This window comes from Pseudophryne corroboree, unplaced genomic scaffold (genome assembly GCF_028390025.1).
Source record: "Pseudophryne corroboree isolate aPseCor3 unplaced genomic scaffold, aPseCor3.hap2 scaffold_2624, whole genome shotgun sequence".
Lineage (NCBI taxonomy): Eukaryota > Metazoa > Chordata > Amphibia > Anura > Myobatrachidae > Pseudophryne > Pseudophryne corroboree.
Window position 1 is genome coordinate 14,799 of NW_026969284.1, and position 26,915 is coordinate 41,713.

At 36.2% G+C, this 26,915-nt stretch overlaps 10 non-coding genes and 2 pseudogenes across 10 annotated transcripts; 7 read left to right on the top strand and 5 right to left on the bottom strand.

Annotated features, from left to right (window-relative positions):
* Positions 1–1,967: 1,967 nt before the first annotated feature.
* On the bottom strand, positions 1,968–2,041 carry TRNAN-AUU (transfer RNA asparagine (anticodon AUU)). Its single transcript has one exon. It is a non-coding gene; the product is annotated as a tRNA-Asn (tRNA).
* A 1,095-nt stretch (positions 2,042–3,136) lies between these two features.
* TRNAN-AUU (transfer RNA asparagine (anticodon AUU)) lies at positions 3,137–3,210 on the bottom strand. Its single transcript has one exon. It is a non-coding gene; the product is annotated as a tRNA-Asn (tRNA).
* Positions 3,211–4,306: 1,096 nt separating this feature from the next.
* Positions 4,307–4,380, bottom strand: TRNAN-AUU (transfer RNA asparagine (anticodon AUU)). Its single transcript has one exon. It is a non-coding gene; the product is annotated as a tRNA-Asn (tRNA).
* A 2,258-nt stretch (positions 4,381–6,638) lies between these two features.
* TRNAN-AUU (transfer RNA asparagine (anticodon AUU)) lies at positions 6,639–6,712 on the bottom strand. Its single transcript has one exon. It is a non-coding gene; the product is annotated as a tRNA-Asn (tRNA).
* A 4,600-nt stretch (positions 6,713–11,312) lies between these two features.
* Positions 11,313–11,386, bottom strand: TRNAN-AUU (transfer RNA asparagine (anticodon AUU)). The gene has a single exon. It is a non-coding gene; the product is annotated as a tRNA-Asn (tRNA).
* A 9,834-nt stretch (positions 11,387–21,220) lies between these two features.
* On the top strand, positions 21,221–21,384 carry LOC135013031 (U1 spliceosomal RNA). The gene has a single exon (XR_010211831.1). It is a non-coding gene; the product is annotated as a U1 spliceosomal RNA (small nuclear RNA).
* Positions 21,385–21,536: 152 nt separating this feature from the next.
* LOC135013030 (U1 spliceosomal RNA) lies at positions 21,537–21,678 on the top strand (annotated as a pseudogene).
* Positions 21,679–22,370: 692 nt separating this feature from the next.
* On the top strand, positions 22,371–22,534 carry LOC135013032 (U1 spliceosomal RNA). Its single transcript, XR_010211832.1, has one exon. It is a non-coding gene; the product is annotated as a U1 spliceosomal RNA (small nuclear RNA).
* Positions 22,535–22,686: 152 nt separating this feature from the next.
* LOC135013033 (U1 spliceosomal RNA) lies at positions 22,687–22,849 on the top strand. The gene has a single exon (XR_010211833.1). It is a non-coding gene; the product is annotated as a U1 spliceosomal RNA (small nuclear RNA).
* A 671-nt stretch (positions 22,850–23,520) lies between these two features.
* LOC135013029 (U1 spliceosomal RNA) lies at positions 23,521–23,684 on the top strand. The gene has a single exon (XR_010211830.1). It is a non-coding gene; the product is annotated as a U1 spliceosomal RNA (small nuclear RNA).
* Positions 23,685–23,836: 152 nt separating this feature from the next.
* On the top strand, positions 23,837–23,978 carry LOC135013034 (U1 spliceosomal RNA; annotated as a pseudogene).
* Positions 23,979–25,536: 1,558 nt separating this feature from the next.
* Positions 25,537–25,610, top strand: TRNAN-AUU (transfer RNA asparagine (anticodon AUU)). Its single transcript has one exon. It is a non-coding gene; the product is annotated as a tRNA-Asn (tRNA).
* The last annotated feature ends 1,305 nt before the right edge of the window (positions 25,611–26,915 follow it).

Below are 26,915 nucleotides of genomic sequence, written 5' to 3' on the forward strand. Positions count from 1 at the left end.
AAACTGGGATTGATATTTTGTCTCTTTTATTTTTACTTAAAGTACAATAACTTTTACCATTTTAATTTGTTTTAATAGTATATTGACAGTATTGTTTTCTTTCAAAAATCCACTTCATTTTCTTTACCCTATTATTAAAATGGTAATTGACAAAAACAAACTACATTGTCACCAGAAGAGCAATACAAAATGTACAAGTGATATATTAAAATCATCTTTCCAGCTTGAATTTCAATGATGCATTGGGTCAATAATTTTGTGAGAAACATCTTCACCCTTAAAGATTTTCTTAATTCCTTACCTGTGTGCTAATTAGATATCACCTTGTTTTCACATTAAACAGACTTCCACATGAGAAAGCAGCAAGGATGCAGTGGCGTTAATGTTTCCTGGTGTCAACCTGTATTATTTCAGTAGACATTGAAATGAGGATACATCTTGCTGCCTTTCCAATGAAGCAAGTTTAATTTAGTAATAGGTGAAAAACCATCCCTACAAAGGTGTTAATCAGAGACTTGGCTTTGTGGACACTTTTCAGAGAACAAATTTGTTAGCATAAAAATAAAGCCAGAAAATGAAGAGCTGTTTAATCACGCAATTTGATTTTTTTGCCAGCATATTTCTTTTTCTCTGCAACCCACTGCTAAATTGTGCTTCCTAGATGTTTTTATAAAATCACTGAATCAAATCTAACTCTGATTACATCAGAGAAGGCCAGGTACCCTACACCATAACAGGGGGTATGAAATTTGACTTGTCTACTTAAAGATCACCAAAATCTGATAACAAGGTCAATTACGTCCCTGGGTGGGATTGAACCACCAACCTTTTGGTTAATAGCCGTACACACTAACTGATTGCGCCACAGAGACACTTTGCAAAAGTACATACTGACAAAGGCTAATAAGCATTCATCTAAAACGTTTCCTAGAAAAACTTAAAAAAGTCAATAATCTGGAGAGTTTTTGTAAGATGTTTCTTCCATCAACCAACGAAGAAACACATTGGTACTTTCCCATGATGAGTGAGTGCTTCAGGATCTCTTGAACTTACATGTGCAGCAGAGTACTGCAATGGAAGCATGCTGGGCCCATAACCCAGAGGTAGGCAGATTGAAACTATCCTCTGCTATATGCATTTTTTTTTGTTAATTAAAGTAATCCAAAACTGGGATTGATATTTTGTCTCTTTTATTTTTACTTAAAGTACTATAACTTTTACCATTTTAATTTGTTTTAATAGTATATTGACAGTATTGTTTTCTTTCAAAAATCCACTTCATTTTCTTTACCCTATTATTAAAATGGTAATTGACAAAAACAAACTACATTGTCACCAGAAGAGCAATACAAAATGTACAAGTGATATATTAAAATCATCTTTCCAGCTTGAATTTCAATGTTGCATTGGGTCAACAATTTTGTGAGAAACATCTTCACCCTTAAATAAAGATTTTCTTAATTCCTTACCTGTGTGCTAATTAGATATCACCTTGTTTTCACATTAAACAGACTTCCACATGAGAAAGCAGCAAGGATGCAGTGGCGTTAATGTTTCCTGGTGTCAACTTGTATTATTTCAGTAGACATTGAAATGAGGATGCATCTTGCTGCCTTTCCAATGAAGCAAGTTTAATTTAGTAATAGGTGAAAAACCATCCTTACAAAGGTGTTAATCAGAGACTTGGCTTTGTGGACACTTTTCAGAGAACAAATTTGTTAGCATAAAAATAAAGCCAGAAAATGAAGAGCTGTTTAATCACTCGATTGGATTTTTCTGCCAGCATATTTTTTTTCTCTGCAACCCACTGCTAAATTGTGCTTCCTAGCTGTTTTTTATAAAATCACTGAATCAAATCTAACTCTGATTACATCAGAGAAGGCCATGTACCCTACACCATAAGAGGAGGTTTGAAATTTTGACTTGTCTACTTAAATATCACCAAAATCTGATCACAAGGTTAATTACGTCCCTGGGTGGGATTGAACCACCAACCTTTTGGTTAATAGCCAAACACACTAACCGATTGCGCCACAGAGACACTTTGCAAAAGTCCATACTGACAAAGGCTAATAAGCATTCATCTAAAACGTTTCCTAGAAAAACTTTAAAAAGTCAATAATCTGGAGAGTTTTTGTAAGATGTTTCTTCCATCAACCAACGAAGAAACACATTGGTACTTTCCCATGATGAGTGAGTGCTTCAGGATCTCTTGCACTTACATGTGCAGCAGAGTACTGCAATGGAAGCATGCTGGGCCCATAACCCAGAGGTAGGCAGATTGAAACTATCCTCTGCTATATGCATTTTTTTTTTGTTAATTAAAGTAATCCAAAACTGGGATTGATATTTTGTCTCTTTTATTTTTACTTAAAGTATAATAACTTTTACCATTTTAATTTGTTTTAATAGTATATTGACATTATTGTTTTCTTTCAAAAATCCACTTCATTTTCTTTACCCTATTATTAAAATGGTAATTGACAAAAACAAACTACATTGTCACCAGAAGAGCAATACAAAATGTACAAGTGATATATTAAAATCATCTTTCCTGCTTGAATTTCAATGATGCATTGGGTCAACAATTTTGTGAGAAACATCTTCACCCTTAAATAAAGATTTTCTTAATTCCTTACCTGTGTGCTAATTAGATATCACCTTGTTTTCATATTAAACAGACTTCCACATGAGAAAGCAGCAAGGATGCAGTGGCGTTAATGTTTCCTGGTGTCAACTTGTATTATTTCAGTAGACATTGAAATGAGGATGCATCTTGCTGCCTTTCCAATGAAGCAAGTTTAATTTAGTAATAGGTGAAAAACCATCCTTACAAAGGTGTTAATCAGAGACTTGGCTTTGTGGACACTTTTCAGAGAACAAATTTGTTAGCATAAAAATAAAGCCAGAAAATAAAGAGCTGTTTAATCACTCAATTGGATTTTTCTGCCAGCATATTTTTTTTCTCTGCAACCCACTGCTAAATTGTGCTTCCTAGCTGTTTTTATAAAATCACTGAATCAAATCTAACTCTGATTACATCAGAGAAGGCCAGGTACCCTACACCATAACAGGGGGTTTGAAATTTTGACTTGTCTACTTAAAGATCACCAAAATCTGATCACAAGGTTAATTACGTCCCTGGGTGGGATTGAACCACCAACCTTTTGGTTAATAGCCAAACACACTAACCGATTGCGCCACAGAGACACTTTGCAAAAGTCCATACTGACAAAGGCTAATAAGCATTCATCTAAAACGTTTCCTAGAAAAACTTTAAAAAGTCAATAATCTGGAGAGTTTTTGTAAGATGTTTCTTCCATCAACCAACGAAGAAACACATTGGTACTTTCCCATGATGAGTGAGTGCTTCAGGATCTCTTGCACTTACATGTGCAGCAGAGTACTGCAATGGAAGCATGCTGGGCCCATAACCCAGAGGTAGGCAGATTGAAACTATCCTCTGCTATATGCATTTTTTTTTTTGTTAATTAAAGTAATCCAAAACTGGGATTGATATTTTGTCTCTTTTATTTTTACTTAAAGTATAATAACTTTTACCATTTTAATTTGTTTTAATAGTATATTGACATTATTGTTTTCTTTCAAAAATCTACTTCATTTTCTTTACCCTATTATTAAAATGGTAATTGACAAAAACAAACTACATTGTCACCAGAAGAGCAATACAAAATGTACAAGTGATATATTAAAATCATCTTTCCAGCTTGAATTTCAATGATGCATTGGGTCAACAATTTTGTGAGAAACATCTTCACCCTTAAATAAAGATTTTCTTAATTCCTTACCTGTGTGCTAATTAGATATCACCTTGTTTTCATATTAAACAGACTTCCACATGAGAAAGCAGCAAGGATGCAGTGGCGTTAATGTTTCCTGGTGTCAACTTGTATTATTTCAGTAGACATTGAAATGAGGATGCATCTTGCTGCCTTTCCAATGAAGCAAGTTTAATTTAGTAATAGGTGAAAAACCATCCTTACAAAGGTGTTAATCAGAGACTTGGCTTTGTGGACACTTTTCAGAGAACAAATTTGTTAGCATAAAAATAAAGCCAGAAAATAAAGAGCTGTTTAATCACTCAATTGGATTTTTCTGCCAGCATATTTTTTTTCTCTGCAACCCACTGCTAAATTGTGCTTCCTAGCTGTTTTTATAAAATCACTGAATCAAATCTAACTCTGATTACATCAGAGAAGGCCAGGTACCCTACACCATAACAGGGGGTTTGAAATTTTGACTTGTCTACTTAAAGATCACCAAAATCTGATGACAAGGTTAATTACGTCCCTGGGTGGGATTGAACCACCAACCTTTTGGTTAATAGCCAAACACACTAACCGATTGCGCCACAGAGACACTTTGCAAAAGTCCATACTGACAAAGGCTAATAAGCATTCATCTAAAACGTTTCCTAGAAAAAGTTTAAAAAGTCAATAATCTGGAGAGTTTTTGTAAGATGTTTCTTCCATCAACCAACGAAGAAACACATTGGTACTTTCCCATGATGAGTGAGTGCTTCAGGATCTCTTGCACTTACATGTGCAGCAGAGTACTGCAATGGAAGCATGCTGGGCCCATAACCCAGAGGTAGGCAGATTGAAACTATCCTCTGCTATATGCATTTTTTTTGTTAATTAAAGTAATCCAAAACTGGGATTGATATTTTGTCTCTTTTATTTTTACTTAAAGTACAATAACTTTTACCATTTTAATTTGTTTTAATAGTATATTGACAGTATTGTTTTCTTTCAAAAATCCACTTCATTTTCTTTACCCTATTATTAAAATGGTAATTGACAAAAACAAACTACATTGTCACCAGAAGAGCAATACAAAATGTACAAGTGATATATTAAAATCATCTTTCCAGCTTGAATTTCAATGATGCATTGGGTCAATAATTTTGTGAGAAACATCTTCACCCTTAAAGATTTTCTTAATTCCTTACCTGTGTGCTAATTAGATATCACCTTGTTTTCACATTAAACAGACTTCCACAAGAGAAAGCAGCAAGGATGCAGTGGCGTTAATGTTTCCTGGTGTCAACCTGTATTATTTCAGTAGACATTGAAATGAGGATACATCTTGCTGCCTTTCCAATGAAGCAAGTTTAATTTAGTAATAGGTGAAAAACCATCCCTACAAAGGTGTTAATCAGAGACTTGGCTTTGTGGACACTTTTCATAGAACAAATTTGTTAGCATAAAAATAAAGCCAGAAAATGAAGAGCTGTTTAATCACGCAATTTGATTTTTTTGCCAGCATATTTCTTTTTCTCTGCAACCCACTGCTAAATTGTGCTTCCTAGATGTTTTTATAAAATCACTGAATCAAATCTAACTCTGATTACATCAGAGAAGGCCAGGTACCCTACACCATAACAGGGGGTATGAAATTTGACTTGTCTACTTAAAGATCACCAAAATCTGATAACAAGGTCAATTACGTCCCTGGGTGGGATTGAACCACCAACCTTTTGGTTAATAGCCGTACACACTAACTGATTGCGCCACAGAGACACTTTGCAAAAGTACATACTGACAAAGGCTAATAAGCATTCATCTAAAACGTTTCCTAGAAAAACTTAAAAAAGTCAATAATCTGGAGAGTTTTTGTAAGATGTTTCTTCCATCAACCAACGAAGAAACACATTGGTACTTTCCCATGATGAGTGAGTGCTTCAGGATCTCTTGAACTTACATGTGCAGCAGAGTACTGCAATGGAAGCATGCTGGGCCCATAACCCAGAGGTAGGCAGATTGAAACTATCCTCTGCTATATGCATTTTTTTTTGTTAATTAAAGTAATCCAAAACTGGGATTGATATTTTGTCTCTTTTATTTTTACTTAAAGTACTATAACTTTTACCATTTTAATTTGTTTTAATAGTATATTGACAGTATTGTTTTCTTTCAAAAATCCACTTCATTTTCTTTACCCTATTATTAAAATGGTAATTGACAAAAACAAACTACATTGTCACCAGAAGAGCAATACAAAATGTACAAGTGATATATTAAAATCATCTTTCCAGCTTGAATTTCAATGTTGCATTGGGTCAACAATTTTGTGAGAAACATCTTCACCCTTAAATAAAGATTTTCTTAATTCCTTACCTGTGTGCTAATTAGATATCACCTTGTTTTCACATTAAACAGACTTCCACATGAGAAAGCAGCAAGGATGCAGTGGCGTTAATGTTTCCTGGTGTCAACTTGTATTATTTCAGTAGACATTGAAATGAGGATGCATCTTGCTGCCTTTCCAATGAAGCAAGTTTAATTTAGTAATAGGTGAAAAACCATCCTTACAAAGGTGTTAATCAGAGACTTGGCTTTGTGGACACTTTTCAGAGAACAAATTTGTTAGCATAAAAATAAAGCCAGAAAATGAAGAGCTGTTTAATCACTCGATTGGATTTTTCTGCCAGCATATTTTTTTTCTCTGCAACCCACTGCTAAATTGTGCTTCCTAGCTGTTTTTTATAAAATCACTGAATCAAATCTAACTCTGATTACATCAGAGAAGGCCATGTACCCTACACCATAAGAGGAGGTTTGAAATTTTGACTTGTCTACTTAAATATCACCAAAATCTGATCACAAGGTTAATTACGTCCCTGGGTGGGATTGAACCACCAACCTTTTGGTTAATAGCCAAACACACTAACCGATTGCGCCACAGAGACACTTTGCAAAAGTCCATACTGACAAAGGCTAATAAGCATTCATCTAAAACGTTTCCTAGAAAAACTTTAAAAAGTCAATAATCTGGAGAGTTTTTGTAAGATGTTTCTTCCATCAACCAACGAAGAAACACATTGGTACTTTCCCATGATGAGTGAGTGCTTCAGGATCTCTTGCACTTACATGTGCAGCAGAGTACTGCAATGGAAGCATGCTGGGCCCATAACCCAGAGGTAGGCAGATTGAAACTATCCTCTGCTATATGCATTTTTTTTGTTAATTAAAGTAATCCAAAACTGGGATTGATATTTTGTCTCTTTTATTTTTACTTAAAGTACAATAACTTTTACCATTTTAATTTGTTTTAATAGTATATTGACAGTATTGTTTTCTTTCAAAAATCCACTTCATTTTCTTTACCCTATTATTAATATGGTAATTGACAAAAACAAACTACATTGTCACCAGTAGAGCAATACAAAATGTACAAGTGATATATTAAAATCATCTTTCCAGCTTGAATTTCAATGATGCATTGGGGCAACGATTTTGTGAGAAACATCTTCACCCTTAAATAAAGATTTTCTTAATTCCTTACCTGTGTGCTAATTAGATATCACCTTGTTTTCATATTAAACAGACTTCCACATGAGAAAGCAGCAAGGATGCAGTGGCGTTAATGTTTCCTGGTGTCAACTTGTATTATTTCAGTAGACATTGAAATGAGGATGCATCTTGCTGCCTTTCCAATGAAGCAAGTTTAATTTAGTAATAGGTGAAAAACCATCCTTACAAAGGTGTTAATCAGAGACTTGGCTTTGTGGACACTTTTCAGAGAACAAATTTGTTAGCATAAAAATAAAGCCAGAAAATAAAGAGCTGTTTAATCACTCAATTGGATTTTTCTGCCAGCATATTTTTTTTCTCTGCAACCCACTGCTAAATTGTGCTTCCTAACTGTTTTTATAAAATCACTGAATCAAATCTAACTCTGATTACATCAGAGAAGGCCAGGTACCCTACACCATAACAGGGGGTTTGAAATTTTGACTTGTCTACTTAAAGATCACCAAAATCTGATCACAAGGTTAATTACGTCCCTGGGTGGGATTGAACCACCAACCTTTTGGTTAATAGCCAAACACACTAACCGATTGCACCACAGAGACACTTTGCAAAAGTCCATACTGACAAAGGCTAATAAGCATTCATCTAAAACGTTTCCTAGAAAAAGTTTAAAAAGTCAATAATCTGGAGAGTTTTTGTAAGATGTTTCTTCCATCAACCAACGAAGAAACACATTGGTACTTTCCCATGATGAGTGAGTGCTTCAGGATCTCTTGCACTTACATGTGCAGCAGAGTACTGCAATGGAAGCATGCTGGGCCCATAACCCAGAGGTAGGCAGATTGAAACTATCCTCTGCTATATGCATTTTTTTTGTTAATTAAAGTAATCCAAAACTGGGATTGATATTTTGTCTCTTTTATTTTTACTTAAAGTACAATAACTTTTACCATTTTAATTTGTTTTAATAGTATATTGACAGTATTGTTTTCTTTCAAAAATCCACTTCATTTTCTTTACCCTATTATTAAAATGGTAATTGACAAAAACAAACTACATTGTCACCAGAAGAGCAATACAAAATGTACAAGTGATATATTAAAATCATCTTTCCAGCTTGAATTTCAATGATGCATTGGGTCAACAATTTTGTGAGAAACATCTTCACCCTTAAATAAAGATTTTCTTAATTCCTTACCTGTGTGCTAATTAGATATCACCTTGTTTTAACATTAAACAGACTTCCACATGAGAAAGCAGCAAGGATGCAGTGGCGTTAATGTTTCCTGGTGTCAACCTGTATTATTTCAGTAGACATTGAAATGAGGATACATCTTGCTGCCTTTCCAATGAAGCAAGTTTAATTTAGTAATAGGTGAAAAACCATCCCTACAAAGGTGTTAATCAGAGACTTGGCTTTGTGGACACTTTTCAGAGAACAAATTTGTTAGCATAAAAATAAAGCCAGAAAATGAAGAGCTGTTTAATCACGCAATTTGATTTTTTTGCCAGCATATTTCTTTTTCTCTGCAACCCACTGCTAAATTGTGCTTCCTAGATGTTTTTATAAAATCACTGAATCAAATCTAACTCTGATTACATCAGAGAAGGCCAGGTACCCTACACCATAACAGGGGGTATGAAATTTGACTTGTCTACTTAAAGATCACCAAAATCTGATAACAAGGTCAATTACGTCCCTGGGTGGGATTGAACCACCATCCTTTTGGTTAATAGCCGTACACACTAACTGATTGCGCCACAGAGACACTATGCAAAAGTACATACTGACAAAGGCTAATAAGCATTCATCTAAAACGTTTCCTAGAAAAACTTAAAAAAGTCAATAATCTGGAGAGTTTTTGTAAGATGTTTCTTCTATCAACCAACGAAGAAACACATTGGTACTTTCCCATGATGAGTGAGTGCTTCAGGATCTCTTGCACTTACATGTGCAGCAGAGTACAGCAATGGAAGCATGCTGGGCCCATAACCCAGAGGTAGGCAGATTGAAACTATCCTCTCCTATATGCATTTTTTTGTTTGTTAATTAAAGTAATCCAAAACTGGGATTGATATTTTGGCTCTTTTATTTTTACTTAAAGTACAATAACTTTTACCATTTTAATTTGTTTTAATAGTATATTGACAGTATTGTTTTCTTTCAAAAATCCACTTCATTTTCTTTACCCTATTATTAAAATGGTAATTGACAAAAACAAACTACATTGTCACCAGAAGAGCAATACAAAATGTACAAGTGATATATTAAAATCATCTTTCCAGCTTGAATTTCAATGATGCATTGGGGCAACGATTTTGTGAGAAACATCTTCACCCTTAAATAAAGATTTTCTTAATTCCTTACCTGTGTGCTAATTAGATATCACCTTGTTTTCACATTAAACAGACTTCCACATGAGAAAGCAGCAAGGATGCAGTGGCGTTAATGTTTCCTGGTGTCAACCTGTATTATTTCAGTAGACATTGAAATGAGGATGCATCTTGCTGCCTTTCCAATGAAGCAAGTTTAATTTAGTAATAGGTGAAAAACCATCCTTACAAAGGTGTTAATCAGAGACTTGGCTTTGTGGACACTTTTCAGAGAACAAATTTGTTAGCATAAAAATAAAGCCAGAAAATAAAGAGCTGTTTAATCACTCAATTGGATTTTTCTGCCAGCATATTTTTTTTCTCTGCAACCCACTGCTAAATTGTGCTTCCTAGCTGTTTTTATAAAATCACTGAATCAAATCTAACTCTGATTACATCAGAGAAGGCCAGGTACCCTACACCATAACAGGGGGTTTGAAATTTTGACTTGTCTACTTAAAGATCACCAAAATCTGATAACAAGGTCAATTAGGTCCCTGGGTGGGATTGAACCACCAACCTTTTGGTTAATAGCCGTACATACTAACTGATTGCACCACAGAGACACCTTGCAAAAGTCCATACTGACAAAGGCTAATAAGCATTCATCTAAAACGTTTCCTAGAAAAACTTTAAAAAGTCAATAATCTGGAGAGTTTTTGTAAGATGTTTCTTCCATCAACCAACGAAGAAACACATTGGTACTTTCCCATGATGAGTGAGTGCTTCAGGATCTCTTGAACTTACATGTGCAGCAGAGTACTGCAATGGAAGCATGCTGGGCCCATAACCCAGAGGTAAGCAGATTGAAACTATCCTCTGCTATATGCATTTTTTTTTTGTTAATTAAAGTAATCCAAAACTGGGATTGATATTTTGTCTCTTTTATTTTTACTTAAAGTATAATAACTTTTACCATTTTAATTTGTTTTAATAGTATATTGACATTATTGTTTTCTTTCAAAAATCCACTTCATTTTCTTTACCCTATTATTAAAATGGTAATTGACAAAAACAAACTACATTGTCACCAGAAGAGCAATACAAAATGTACAAGTGATATATTAAAATCATCTTTCCAGCTTGAATTTCAATGATGCATTGGGTCAACAATTTTGTGAGAAACATCTTCACCCTTAAATAAAGATTTTCTTAATTCCTTACCTGTGTGCTAATTAGATATCACCTTGTTTTCACATTAAACAGACTTCCACATGAGAAAGCAGCAAGGATGCAGTGGCGTTAATGTTTCCTGGTGTCAACCTGTATTATTTCAGTAGACATTGAAATGAGGATGCATCTTGCTGCCTTTCCAATGAAGCAAGTTTAATTTAGTAATAGGTGAAAAACCATCCTTACAAAGGTGTTAATCAGAGACTTGGCTTTGTGGACACTTTTCAGAGAACAAATTTGTTAGCATAAAAATAAAGCCAGAAAATGAAGAGCTGTTTAATCACTCGATTGGATTTTTCTGCCAGCATATTTTTTTTCTCTGCAACCCACTGCTAAATTGTGCTTCCTAGCTGTTTTTTATAAAATCACTGAATCAAATCTAACTCTGATTACATCAGAGAAGGCCATGTACCCTACACCATAAGAGGAGGTTTGAAATTTTGACTTGTCTACTTAAATATCACCAAAATCTGATCACAAGGTTAATTACGTCCCTGGGTGGGATTGAACCACCAACCTTTTGGTTAATAGCCAAACACACTAACCGATTGCGCCACAGAGACACTTTGCAAAAAGTACATACTGACAAAGGCTAATAAGCATACATCTAGAACGTTTCCTAGAAAACATTAAAAAATCAATAATCTGGAGAGTTTTTGTAAGATGTTTCTTCCATCAACCAACGAATAAACACATTGGTACTTTCCCATGATGAGTGAGTGCTTCAGGATCTCTTGCACTTACATGGGCAGCAGAGTACTGCAATGGAAGCATGCTGGACCCATAACCCAGAGGTAGGCAGATTGAAACTATCCTTTGCTATATGCATTTTTTTTGTTAATTTAAGTAATCAAAACTGGGATTGATATTTTTGCTCTTTTATTTTTACTTAAAGTACTATAACTTTTACCATTTTAATTTGTTTTAATAGTATATTGACAGTATAGTTTTCTTTCAAAAATCCACTTAATTTTCTTTACCCTGTTATTAAAATGGTAATTGACAAAAAAACTACATTGTCACCAGAAGAGCAATACAAAATGTACAAGTGATATATTTAAATCATCTTTCCAGCTTGAATTTCAATGATTCATTGGGGCAACAATTTTGTGAGAAACATCTTCACCCTTAAATAAAGATTTTCGTAATTCCTTACCTGTGTGCTAATTAGATATCACCTTGTTTTCACATTAAACAGACTTCCACATGAGAAAGCAGCAAGGATGCAGTGGCGTTAATGTTTCCTGGTGTCAACCTGTATTATTTCAGTAGACATTGAAATGAGGATGCATCTTGCTGCCTTTCCAATGAAGCAAGTTTAATTTAGTAATAGGTGAAAAACAATCCCTACAAAGGTGTTAATCAGAGACTTGGCTTTGTGGACACTTTTCAGAGAACAAATTTGTTAGCATAAAAATAAAGCCAGAAAATAAAGAGCTGTTTAATCACGCAATTTGATTTTTTTGCCAGCATATTTCTTTTTCTCTGCAACCCACTGCTAAATTGTGCTTCCTAGATGTTTTTATAAAATCACTGAATCAAATCTAACTCTGATTACATCAGAGAAGGCCAGGTACCCTACACCATTAGAGGGGGTATGAAATTTGACTTGTCTACTTAAAGATCACCAAAATCTGATAACAAGGTCAATTAGGTCCCTGGGTGGGATTGAACCACCAACCTTTTGGTTAATAGCCGTACACACTAACTGATTGCGCCACAGAGACACTTTGCAAAAGGTCATACTGACAAAGGCTAATAAGCATTCATCTATAACGTTTCCTAGAAAAACTTTAAAAAGTCAATAATCTGGAGAGTTTTTGTAAGATGTTTCTTCCATCAACCAACGAAGAAACACATTGGTACTTTCCCATGATGAGTGAGTGCTTCAGGATCTCTTGCACTTACATGTGCAGCAGAGTACTGCAATGGAAGCATGCTGGGCCCATAACCCAGAGGTAAGCAGATTGAAACTATCCTCTGCTATATGCATTTTTTTTTGTTAATTAAAGTAATCCAAAACTGGGATTGATATTTTGGCTCTTTTATTTTTACTTAAAGTACAATAACTTTTACCATTTTAATTTGTTTTAATAGTATATTGACATTATTGTTTTCTTTCAAAAATCCACTTCATTTTCTTTACCCTATTATTAAAATGGTAATTGACAAAAACAAACTACATTGTCACCAGAAGAGCAATACAAAATGTACAAGTGATATATTAAAATCATCTTTCCAGCTTGAATTTCAATGATGCATTGGGTCAATAATTTTGTGAGAAACATCTTCACCCTTAAATAAAGATTTTCTTAATTCCTTACCTGTGTGCTAATTAGATATCACCTTGTTTTCACATTAAACAGACTTCCACATGAGAAAGCAGCAAGGATGCAGTGGCGTTAATGTTTCCTGGTGTCAACCTGTATTATTTCAGTAGACATTGAAATGAGGATACATCTTGCTGCCTTTCCAATGAAGCAAGTTTAATTTAGTAATAGGTGAAAAACCATCCCTACAAAGGTGTTAATCAGAGACTTGGCTTTGTGGACACTTTTCAGAGAACAAATTTGTTAGCATAAAAATAAAGCCAGAAAATGAAGAGCTGTTTAATCACGCAATTTGATTTTTTTGCCAGCATATTTCTTTTTCTCTGCAACCCACTGCTAAATTGTGCTTCCTAGATATTTTTATAAAATCACTGAATCAAATCTAACTCTGATTACATCAGAGAAGGCCAGGTACCCTACACCATAACAGGGGGTTTGAAATTTTGACTTGTCTACTTAAAGATCACCAAAATCTGATAACAAGGTCAATTAGGTCCCTGGGTGGGATTGAACCACCAACCTTTTGGTTAATAGCCATACATACTAACTGATTGCGCCACAGAGACACTTTGCAAAAGTCCATACTGACAAAGGCTAATAAGCATTCATCTAAAACGTTTCCTAGAAAAACTTTAAAAAGTCAATAATCTGGAGAGTTTTTGTAAGATGTTTCTTCCATCAACCAACGAAGAAACACATTGGTACTTTCCCATGATGAGTGAGTGCTTCAGGATCTCTTGCACTTACATGTGCAGCAGAGTACTGCAATGGAAGCATGCTGGGCCCATAACCCAGAGGTAGGCAGATTGAAACTATCCTCTGCTATATGCATTTTTTTTGTTAATTAAAGTAATCCAAAACTGGGATTGATATTTTGTCTCTTTTATTTTTACTTAAAGTACAATAACTTTTACCATTTTAATTTGTTTTAATAGTATATTGACAGTATTGTTTTCTTTCAAAAATCCACTTCATTTTCTTTACCCTATTATTAAAATGGTAATTGACAAAAACAAACTACATTGTCACCAGAAGAGCAATACAAAATGTACAAGTGATATATTAAAATCATCTTTCCAGCTTGAATTTCAATGATGCATTGGGGCAACGATTTTGTGAGAAACATCTTCACCCTTAAATAAAGATTTTCTTAATTCCTTACCTGTGTGCTAATTAGATATCACCTTGTTTTCACATTAAACAGACTTCCACATGAGAAAGCAGCAAGGATGCAGTGGCGTTAATGTTTCCTGGTGTCAACCTGTATTATTTCAGTAGACATTGAAATGAGGATACATCTTGCTGCCTTTCCAATGAAGCAAGTTTAATTTAGTAATAGGTGAAAAACCATCCCTACAAAGGTGTTAATCAGAGACTTGGCTTTGTGGACACTTTTCAGAGAACAAATTTGTTAGCATAAAAATAAAGCCAGAAAATGAAGAGCTGTTTAATCACGCAATTTGATTTTTTTGCCAGCATATTTCTTTTTCTCTGCAACCCACTGCTAAATTGTGCTTCCTAGATGTTTTTATAAAATCACTGAATCAAATCTAACTCTGATTACATCAGAGAAGGCCAGGTACCCTACACCATAACAGGGGGTATGAAATTTGACTTGTTTACTTAAAGATCACCAAAATCTGAAAACAAGGTCAATTACGTCCCTGGGTCGGATTGAACCACCAACCTTTTGGTTAATAGCCGTACACATTAACTGATTGCACCACAGAGACACTTTGCAAAAGTACATAATGACAAATGCTAATAAGCATTCATCTAAAACGTTTCCTAGAAAAACTTAAAAAAGTCAATAATCTGGAGAGTTTTTGTAAGATGTTTCTTCTATCAACCAACGAAGAAACACATTGGTACTTTCCCATGATGAGTGAGTGCTTCAGGATCTCTTGCACTTACATGTGCAGCAGAGTACAGCAATGGAAGAATGCTGGGCCCATAACCCAGAGGTAGGCAGATTGAAACTATCCTCTGCTATATGCATTTTTTTGTTTGTTAATTAAAGTAATCCAAAACTGGGATTGATATTTTGGCTCTTTTATTTTTACTTAAAGTACAATAACTTTTACCATTTTAATTTGTTTTAATAGTATATTGACAGTATTGTTTTCTTTCAAAAATCCACGTAATTTTCTTTACCCTATTATTAAAATGGTAATTGACAAAAACAAACTACATTGTCACCAGAAGAGCAATACAAAATGTACAAGTGATATATTAAAATCATCTTTCCAGCTTGAATTTCAATGATGCATTGGGGCAACGATTTTGTGAGAAACATCTTCACCCTTAAATAAAGATTTTCTTAATTCCTTACCTGTGTGCTAATTAGATATCACCTTGTTTTCACATTAAACATACTTCCACATGAGAAAGCAGCAAGGATGCAGTGGCGTTAATGTTTCCTGGTGTCAACCTGTATTATTTCAGTAGACATTGAAATGAGGATGCATCTTGCTGCCTTTCCAATGAAGCAAGTTTAATTTAGTAATAGGTGAAAAACCATCCTTACAAAGGTGTTAATCAGAGACTTGGCTTTGTGGACACTTTTCAGAGAACAAATTTGTTAGCATAAAAATAAAGCCAGAAAATAAAGAGCTGTTTAATCACTCAATTGGATTTTTCTGCCAGCATATTTTTTTTCTCTGCAACCCACTGCTAAATTGTGCTTCCTAGCTGTTTTTATAAAATCACTGAATCAAATCTAACTCTGATTACATCAGAGAAGGCCAGGTACCCTACACCATAACAGGGGGTTTGAAATTTTGACTTGTCTACTTAAAGATCACCAAAATCTGATAACAAGGTCAATTAGGTCCCTGGGTGGGATTGAACCACCAACCTTTTGGTTAATAGCCGTACATACTAACTGATTGCGCCACAGAGACACTTTGCAAAAGTTCATACTGACAAAGGCTAATAAGCATTCATCTAAAACGTTTCCTAGAAAAACTTTAAAAAGTCAATAATCTGGAGAGTTTTTGTAAGATGTTTCTTCCATCAACCAACGAAGAAACACATTGGTACTTTCCCATGATGAGTGAGTGCTTCAGGATCTCTTGCACTTACATGTGCAGCAGAGTACTGCAATGGAAGCATGCTGGGCCCATAACCCAGAGGTAGGCAGATTGAAACTATCCTCTGCTATATGCATTTTTTTTGTTAATTAAAGTAATCCAAAACTGGGATTGATATTTTGTCTCTTTTATTTTTACTTAAAGTACAATAACTTTTACCATTTTAATTTGTTTTAATAGTATATTGACAGTATTGTTTTCTTTCAAAAATCCACTTCATTTTCTTTACCCTATTATTAAAATGGTAATTGACAAAAACAAACTACATTGTCACCAGAAGAGCAATACAAAATGTACAAGTGATATATTAAAATCATCTTTCCAGCTTGAATTTCAATGATGCATTGGGTCAATAATTTTGTGAGAAACATCTTCACCCTTAAATAAAGATTTTCTTAATTCCTTACCTGTGTGCTAATTAGATATCACCTTGTTTTCACATTAAACAGACTTCCACATGAGAAAGCAGCAAGGATGCAGTGGCGTTAATGTTTCCTGGTGTCAACCTGTATTATTTCAGTAGACATTGAAATGAGGATACATCTTGCTGCCTTTCCAATGAAGCAAGTTTAATTTAGTAATAGGTGAAAAACCATCCCTACAAAGGTGTTAATCAGAGACTTGGCTTTGTGGACACTTTTCAGAGAACAAATTTGTTAGCATAAAAATAAAGCCAGAAAATGAAGAGCTGTTTAATCACGCAATTTGATTTTTTTGCCAGCATATTTCTTTTTCTCTGCAACCCACTGCTAAATTGTGCTTCCTAGATGTTTTTATAAAATCACTGAATCAAATCTAACTCTGATTACATCAGAGAAGGCCAGGTACCCTACACCATAACAGGGGGTATGAAATTTGACTTGTCTACTTAAAGATCACCAAAATCTGATAACAAGGTCAATTACGTCCCTGGGTGGGATTGAACCACCAACCTTTTGGTTAATAGCCGTACACACTAACTGATTGCACCACAGAGACACTTTGCAAAAGTACATACTGACAAATGCTAATAAGCATTAATCTAAAACGTTTCCTAGAAAAACTTAAAAAAGTCAATAATCTGGAGAGTTTTTGTAAGATGTTTCTTCTATCAACCAACGAAGAAACACATTGGTACTTTCCCATGATGAGTGAGTGCTTCAGGATCTCTTGCACTTACATGTGCAGCAGAGTACAGCAATGGAAGAATGCTGGGCCCATAACCCAGAGGTAGGCAGATTGAAACTATCCTCTGCTATATGCATTTTTTTGTTTGTTAATTAAAGTAATCCAAAACTGGGATTGATATTTTGGCTCTTTTATTTTTACTTAAAGTACAATAACTTTTACCATTTTAATTTGTTTTAATAGTATATTGACAGTATTGTTTTCTTTCAAAAATCCACTTAATTTTCTTTACCCTATTATTAAAATGGTAATTGACAAAAACAAACTACATTGTCACCAGAAGAGCAATACAAAATGTACAAGTGATATATTAAAATCATCTTTCCAGCTTGAATTTCAATGATGCATTGGGGCAACGATTTTGTGAGAAACATCTTCACCCTTAAATAAAGATTTTCTTAATTCCTTACCTGTGTGCTAATTAGATATCACCTTGTTTTCACATTAAACAGACTTCCACATGAGAAAGCAGCAAGGATGCAGTGGCGTTAATGTTTCCTGGTGTCAACCTGTATTATTTCAGTAGACATTGAAATGAGGATGCATCTTGCTGCCTTTCCAATGAAGCAAGTTTAATTTAGTAATAGGTGAAAAACCATCCTTACAAAGGTGTTAATCAGAGACTTGGCTTTGTGGACACTTTTCAGAGAACAAATTTGTTAGCATAAAAATAAAGCCAGAAAATAAAGAGCTGTTTAATCACTCAATTGGATTTTTCTGCCAGCATATTTTTTTTCTCTGCAACCCACTGCTAAATTGTGCTTCCTAGCTGTTTTTATAAAATCACTGAATCAAATCTAACTCTGATTACATCAGAGAAGGCCAGGTACCCTACACCATAACAGGGGGTTTGAAATTTTGAAACTATCCTCTGCTATATGCATTTTTTTTTGTTAATTAAAGTAATCCAAAACTGGGATTGATATTTTGTCTCTTTTATTTTTACTTAAAGTACAATAACTTTTACCATTTTAATTTGTTTTAATAGTATATTGACAGTATTGTTTTCTTTCAAAAATCCACTTCATTTTCTTTACCCTATTATTAAAATGGTAATTGACAAAAACAAACTACATTGTCACCAGAAGAGCAATACAAAATGTACAAGTGATATATTAAAATCATCTTTCCAGCTTGAATTTCAATGATGCATTGGGTCAACAATTTTGTGAGAAACATAATGTGGAAGTCTGTTTAATGTGAAAACAAGGTGATATCTAATTAGCACACAAGTAAGGAATTAAGAAAATCTTTATTTAAGGGTGAAGATGTTTCTCACAAAATTGTTGCCCCAATGCATCATTGAAATTCAAGCTGGAAAGATGATTTTAATATATCACTTGTACATTTTGTATTGCTCTTCTGGTGACAATGTAGTTTTTTTTGTCAATTACCATTTTAATAACAGGGTAAAGAAAATTAAGTGGATTTTTGAAAGAAAACTATACTGTCAATATACTAATAAAACAAATTAAAATGGTAAAAGTTATTGTACTTTAAGTAAAAATAAAAGAGCCAAAATATCAATCCCAGTTTTGGATTACTTTAATTAACAAACAAAAAAATGCATATAGCAGAGGATAGTTTCAATCTGCCTACCTCTGGGTTATGGGCCCAGCATTCTTCCATTGCTGTACTCTGCTGCACATGTAAGTGCAAGAGATCCTGAAGCACTCACTCATCATGGGAAAGTACCAATGTGTTTCTTCGTTGGTTGATAGAAGAAACATCTTACAAAAACTCTCCAGATTATTGACTTTTTAAAGTTTTGCTAGGAAACGTTTTAGATGAATGCTTATTAGCCTTTGTCAGTATGGACTTTTGCAAAGTGTCTCTGTGGCGCAATCAGTTAGTATGTATGGCTATTAACCAAAAGGTTGGTGGTTCAATCCCACCCAGGGACCTAACTGACCTTGTTATCAGATTTTGGTGATCTTTAAGTAGACAAGTCAAATTTCATACCCCCTGTTATGGTGTAGGGTACCTGGCCTTCTCTGATGTAATCAGAGTTAGATTTGATTCAGTGATTTTATAAAAACATCTAGGAAGCACAATTTAGCAGTGGGTTGCAGAGAAAAAGAAATATGCTGGCAAAAAAATCAAATTGCGTGATTAAACAGCTCTTCATTTTCTGGCTTTATTTTTATGCTAACAAATTTGTTCTCTGAAAAGTGTCCACAAAGCCAAGTCTCTGATTAACACCTTTGTAGGGATGGTTTTTCACCTATTACTAAATTAAACTTGCTTCATTGGAAAGGCAGAGAGATGCATCCTCATTTCAATGTCTACTGAAATAATACAGGTTGACACCAGGAAACATTAACGCCACTGCATCCTTGCTGCTTTCTCATGTGGAAGTCTGTTTAATGTGAAAACAAGGTGATATCTAATTAGCACACAGGTAAGGAATTAAGAAAATCTTTATTTAAGGGTGAAGATGTTTCTCACAAAATTGTTGCCCCAATGCATCATTGAAATTCAAGCTGGAAAGATGATTTTAATATATCACTTGTACATTTTGTATTGCTCTTCTGGTGACAATGTAGTTTTTTTTGTCAATTACCATTTTAATAATAGGGTAAAGAAAATTAAGTGGATTTTTGAAAGAAAACTATACTGTCAATATACTATTAAAACAAATTAAAATGGTAAAAGTTATTGTACTTTAAGTAAAAATAAAAGAGCAAAAATATCAATCCCAGTTTTGATTACTTAAATTAACAAAAAAAATGCATATAGCAAAGGATAGTTTCAATCTGCCTACCTCTGGGTTATGGGTCCAGCATGCTTCCAGTGCAGTACTCTGCTGCACATGTAAGTGCAAGAGATCCTGAAGCACTCACTCATCATGGGAAAGTACCAATGTGTTTCTTCGTTGGTTGATGGAAGAAACATCTTACAAAAACTCTCCAGATTATTGACTTTTTAAAGTTTTTCTAGGAAACGTTTTAGATGAATGCTTATTAGCCTTTGTCAGTATTTACTTCTGCAAAGTGTCTCTGTGGCGCAATCAGTTAGTGTGTATGGCTACTAACCAAAAGGTTAGTGGTTCAATCACACCCAGGGACGTAATTGACCTTGTGATCAGATTTTGGTGATCTTTAAGTAGACAAGTCAAAATTTCAAACCCCCTGTTATGGTGTAGGGTACCTGGCCTTCTCTGATGTAATCAGAGTTAGATTTGATTCAGTGATTTTATAAAAACAGCTAGGAAGCACAATTTAGCAGTGGGTTGCAGAGAAAAAGAAATATGCTGGCAAAAAAATCCAATTGAGTGATTAAACAGCTCTTCATTTTCTGGCTTTATTTTTATGCTAACAAATTTGTTCTCTGGAAAGTGTCCACAAAGCCAAGTCTCTGATTAACACCTTTGTAGGGATGGTTTTTCACCTATTACTAAATTAAACTTGCTTCATTGGAAAGGCAGCAAGATGCATCCTCATTTCAATGTCTACTGAAATAATACAGGTTGACACCAGGAAACATTAACGCCACTGCATCCTTGCTGCTTTCTCATGTGGAAGTCTGTTTAATGTGAAAACAAGGTGATATCTAATTAGCACACAGGTAAGGAATTAAGAAAATCTTTATTTAAGGGTGAAGATGTTTCTCATAAAATCGTTGCCCCAATGCATCATTGAAATTCAAGCTGGAAAGATGATTTTAATATATCACTTGTACATTTTGTATTGCTCTTCTGGCAGTTGTTGTCCCCAGATGAGAGTTCCCTTGTGCTGCCTCAGTTGAATCTCCTTTACTTGACAGAGATGTGCCTGAGCAGCGGCCCTCCCCAGCCCTATCCCAAATCATACTTATTTTGCATAGGAGATACCATGGTCATGAAGATTGTTCTCCCAGGGTGAGATTCATTCATTGCATTCTGGGTATGCTGACCCCTGTGATTTCCCCAAATGTGGGAAACTCAACTGCATTATTTGTGGTAGTGGGGGACTGTGTTTGTGCTTTCTTCTGGTCAACTCTGGTAAAAATCAGATTTCTTTGTCTCAGATCTTTCTCTAGCCTTGTTCCTCTTTCGAGAGTTCCCTTGTGCTGCCTCAGTTGGATCTCCTTCACTTGACAGGGGGGTACCCGAGCAGCGACCCTTCGCAGCTCTAGCCCAACTCCTACTTACCTGCCAGGTGAGATACTATGATCATGCAGGTGCTTCTCCCAGGGCAAGGCTCACCCATTGCACTCTGGGTGTGCTGCCCCTGTGATTTCCCCAAATGAGGGAAACTTGACTGCATAATTTGTGTTTCCCCTGGTCGGCTCTCATATAATTCAGATCTCTTTGTCTCAGGTCTCTCTCCAGCCTAGTTTGCTGTCTGTTTCCACTTCTCTTTTCTTGAGCCGCTCCCTTCTATGCCCTTGCGCACTATCCTGACTTCTCCCGTCTGCTTACTTTGTGCCTTCCAACACACAATGCAAACTACAGGTAGTGCTGCAGGGCCCACACCCTTTTACTTGCCTCACAGAGCAGCTCTGGAGCTGTTACAGTGCCCAGCTGCTGCAAGAAATCAGCTTGAATGCTTCAGGGGCTGGGGCATTGCCAACATGAGCCCCACACCGAAGGAGGGTGGGGGTGTTTAATGCGAACTAAGGGTCACCCAAGCGCCGCAAAAGGCCGCCATGCCCTGCACGCCCCTTTTCTCTTTTCATATGCAGACGAGGGTTGAAGCCAACTTTGACCCACTGCTTGGATGGCATTACCATATGCAAATCAATCTGCTGCAGGCCTTCCCCCAGGAATGCTTGCACTAGTTGTTGCATTTGGTTTGTTGTTTGGGGGTGCTTCAGTATTAGGCAGCCTTCTGCCCTCCCATGTTCATCTGAAAATATGTGTTCTCCCTGCAGTTGTTGTCCCCAGATGAGAGTTCCCTTGTGCTGCCTCAGTTGAATCTCCTTTACTTGACAGAGATGTGCCTGAGCAGCGGCCCTCCCCAGCCCTATCCCAAATCATACTTATTTTGCATAGGAGATACCATGGTCATGAAGATTGTTCTCCCAGGGTGAGGTTCATTCATTGCATTCTGGGTATGCTGACTCCTATGATTTCCCCAAATGTGGGAAACTCAACTGCATTATTTGTGGTAGTGGGGGACTATGTTTGTGCTTTCCTCTGGTCAGCTCTGGTAAAAGTCATATTTATTTGTCTCAGATCTTCCTCTAGCCTTGTTCTTCTTTCGAGAGTTCCCTTGTGCTGCCTCAGTTGGATCTCCTTCACTTGACAGGGGGGTGCCCGAGCATCGACCCTCCCCAGCTCAAGCCCAACTCCTACTTACCTGCCAGGTGAGATACTATGATCATGAAGGTGCTTCTCCCAGGGCAAGGCTCACCCATTGCACTCTGGGTGTGCTGCTCCTGTGATTTCCCCAAATGTGGGAAACTTGACTGCATAATTTGTGTTTCCCCTGGTCAGCTCTCGTATAATTCAGATCTGTTTGTCTCAGGTCTCTCTCCAGCCTAGTTTGCTGTCTGTTTCAACTTCTCTTTTCTTGAGCCGCTCCCTTCTATGCCCTTGCGCACTATCTTGACTTCTCCCATCTGCTTACTTTGTGCCTTCCAACGCACAATGCGAACTACAGGTAGTGCTGCAGGGCCCACACCCTTTTACTTGCCTTACAGAGCAGCTCTGGAGCTATTACAGTGCCCAGCTGCTGCAAGTAATCAGCTTGAATGCTTCAGGGGCTGGGGCATAGCCAACAAGAGCCCCACACCGAAGTAGGGTGGAGGTGTTTAATGCGAACTAGGGGTCATCCAAGCGCCGCAAAAGGCCGCCATGCCCTGCACGCCCCTTTTCTCTTTTCATATGCAGACGAGGGTTGAAGCCAACTTTGACCCACTGCTTGGATGACATCACCATATGCAAATCCATCTGCTGCAGGCCTTCCCCCAGGAATGCTTGTACTAGTTATTGCATTTGGTTTGTTGTTTGGGGGTGCTTCAGTATTAGGCAGCCTTCTGCCCTCCCATGTTCATCTGAAAATATGTGTTCTCCCTGCAGTTGTTGTCCCCAGATGAGAGTTCCCTTGTGCTGCCTCAGTTGAATCTCCTTTACTTGACAGAGATGTGCCTGAGCAGCGGCCCTCCCCAGCCCTATCCCAAATCATACTTATTTTGCATAGGAGATACCATGGTCATGAAGATTGTTCTCCCAGGGTGAGGTTCATTCATTGCATTCTGGGTATGCTGACCCCTGTGATTTCCCCAAATGTGGGAAACTCGACTGCATTATTTGTGGTAGTGGGGGACTGTGTTTGTGCTTTCCTCTGGTCAGCTCTGGTAAAAGCCAGATTTCTGTGTCTCAGATCTTCCTCTAGCCTTGTTCTTCTTTCGAGAGTTCTCTTGTGCTGCCTCAGTTGGATCTCCTTCACTTGACAGGGGGGTGCCCGAGCAGCGACCCTCCTCAGCTCTTGCCCAACTCCTACTTACCTGCCAGGTGAGATACTATGATCATGAAGGTGCTTCTCCCAGGGCAAGGCTCACCCATTGCACTCTGTGTGTGCTGCTCCAGCGATTTCCCCAAATGTGGGAAACTCGACTGCATAATTTGTGTTTCCCCTGGTCGGCTCTCATATAATTCAGATCTCTTTGTCTCAGGTCTCTCTCCAGCCTAGTTTGCTGTCTGTTTCCACTTCTCTTTTCTTGAGCCGCTCCCTTCTATGCCCTTGCGCACTATCTTGACTTCTCCCGTCTGCTTACTTTGTGCCTTCCAATGCACAATGCGAACTACAGGTAGTGCTGCAGGGCCCACACCCTTTTAGTTGCCTTACAGAGCAGCTCTGGAGCTGTTACAGTGCCCAGCTGCTGCAAGAAATCAGCTTGAATGTTCTTCGTTGATTGATGGAAGAAACATCTTACAAAAACTCTCCAGATTATTGACTTTTTAAAGTTTTTCTAGGAAACGTTCTAGATGAATGCTTATTAGCGTTTGTCAGAATGTACGTTTGCAAAGTGTCACTGTGGCGCAATCAGTTAGCGTGTTCGGTTATTATCCAAAAGGTTGGTGGTTCAATCCCACCCAGGGACGTAATTTACCTTGTTATCTGATTTTGGTGATATTAAAGTAGACAAGTCAAAATTTCAAACCCCCTCTTATTGTGTAGGGTACCTGGCCTTCTCTGATGTAATCAGAGTTAGATTTGATTCAGTGATTTTATAAAAAACAGCTAGGAAGCACAATTTAGCAGTGGGTTGCAGAGAAAAAAAATATGCTGGCAGTAAAAATCCAATTGAGTGATTAAACAGCTCTTCATTTTCTGGCTTTATTTTTATGCTAACAAATTTGTTCTCTGAAAAGTGTCCACAAAGCCAAGTCTCTGATTAACACCTTTGTAAGGATGGTTTTTCACCTATTACTAAATTAAACTTGCTTCATTGGAAAGGCAGCAAGATGCATCCTCATTTCAATGTCTACTGAAATAATACAGGTTGACACCAGGAAACATTAACGCCACTGCATCCTTGCTGCTTTCTCATGTGGAAGTCTGTTTAATGTGAAAACAAGGTGATATCTAATTAGCACACAGGTAAGGAATTACGAAAATCTTTATTTAAGGGTGAAGATGTTTCTCACAAAATTGTTGCCCCAATGCATCATTGAAATTCAAGCTGGAAAGATGATTTTAATATATCACTTGTACATTTTGTATTGCTCTTCTGGTGACAATGTAGTTTTTTTTGTCAATTACCATTTTAATAACAGGGTAAAGAAAATTAAGTGGATTTTTGAAAGAAAACTATACTGTCAATATACTATTAAAACAAATTAAAATGGTAAAAGTTATTGTACTTTAAGTAAAAATAAAAGAGCAAAAATATCAATCCCAGTTTTGATTACTTAAATTAAAAAAAAAAATGCATATAGCAAAGGATAGTTTCAATCTGCCTACCTCTGGGTTATGGGTCCAGCATGCTTCCATTGCAGTACTCTGCTGCCCATGTAAGTGCAAGAGATCCTGAAGCACTCACTCATCATGGGAAAGTACCAATGTGTTTATTCGTTGGTTGATGGAAGAAACATCTTACAAAAACTCTCCAGATTATTGATTTTTTAATGTTTTTCTAGGAAACGTTCTAGATGTATGCTTATTAGCCTTTGTCAGTATGTACTTTTTGCAAAGTGTCTCTGTGGCGCAATCGGTTAGTGTGTTTGGCTATTAACCAAAAGGTTGGTGGTTCAATCCCACCCTGGGACGTAATTAACCTTGTGATCAGATTTTGGTGATATTTAAGTAGACAAATCAAAATTTCAAACCTCCTCTTATGGTGTAGGGTACATGGCCTTCTCTGATGTAATCAGAGTTAGATTTGATTCAGTGATTTTATAAAAAACAGCTAGGAAGCACAATCTAGCAGTGGGTTGCAGAGAAAAAAAATATGCTGGCAGAAAAATCCAATCGAGTGATTAAACAGCTCTTCATTTTCTGGCTTTATTTTTATGCTAACAAATTTGTTCTCTGAAAAGTGTCCACAAAGCCAAGTCTCTGATTAACACCTTTGTAAGGATGGTTTTTCACCTATTACTAAATTAAACTTGCTTCATTGGAAAGGCAGCAAGATGCATCCTCATTTCAATGTCTACTGAAATAATACAAGTTGACACCAGGAAACATTAACGCCACTGCATCCTTGCTGCTTTCTCATGTGGAAGTCTGTTTAATGTGAAAACAAGGTGATATCTAATTAGCACACAGGTAAGGAATTACGAAAATCTTTATTTAAGGGTTAAGATGTTTCTCACAAAATTGTTGACCCAATGCATCATTGAAATTCAAGCTGGAAAGATGATTTTAATATATCACTTGTACATTTTGTATTGCTCTTCTGGTGACAATGTAGTTTGTTTTTGTCAATTACCATTTTAATAATAGGGTAAAGAAAATGAAGTGGATTTTTGAAAGAAAACAATACTGTCAATATACTATTAAAACAAATTAAAATGGTAAAAGTTATTGTACTTTAAGTAAAAATAAAAGAGACAAAATATCAATCCCAGTTTTGGATTACTTTAATTAACAAAAAAAAATGCATATAGCAGAGGATAGTTTCAAAATTTCAAACCCCCTGTTATGGTGTAGGGTACCTGGCCTTCTCTGATGTAATCAGAGTTAGATTTGATTCAGTGATTTTATAAAAACAGCTAGGAAGCACAATTTAGCAGTGGGTTGCAGAGAAAAAAAATATGCTGGCAGAAAAATCCAATTGAGTGATTAAACAGCTCTTTATTTTCTGGCTTTATTTTTATGCTAACAAATTTGTTCTCTGAAAAGTGTCCACAAAGCCAAGTCTCTGATTAACACCTTTGTAAGGATGGTTTTTCACCTATTACTAAATTAAACTTGCTTCATTGGAAAGGCAGCAAGATGCATCCTCATTTCAATGTCTACTGAAATAATACAGGTTGACACTAGGAAACATTAACGCCACTGCATCCTTGCTGCTTTCTCATGTGGAAGTCTGTTTAATGTGAAAACAAGGTGATATCTAATTAGCACACAGGT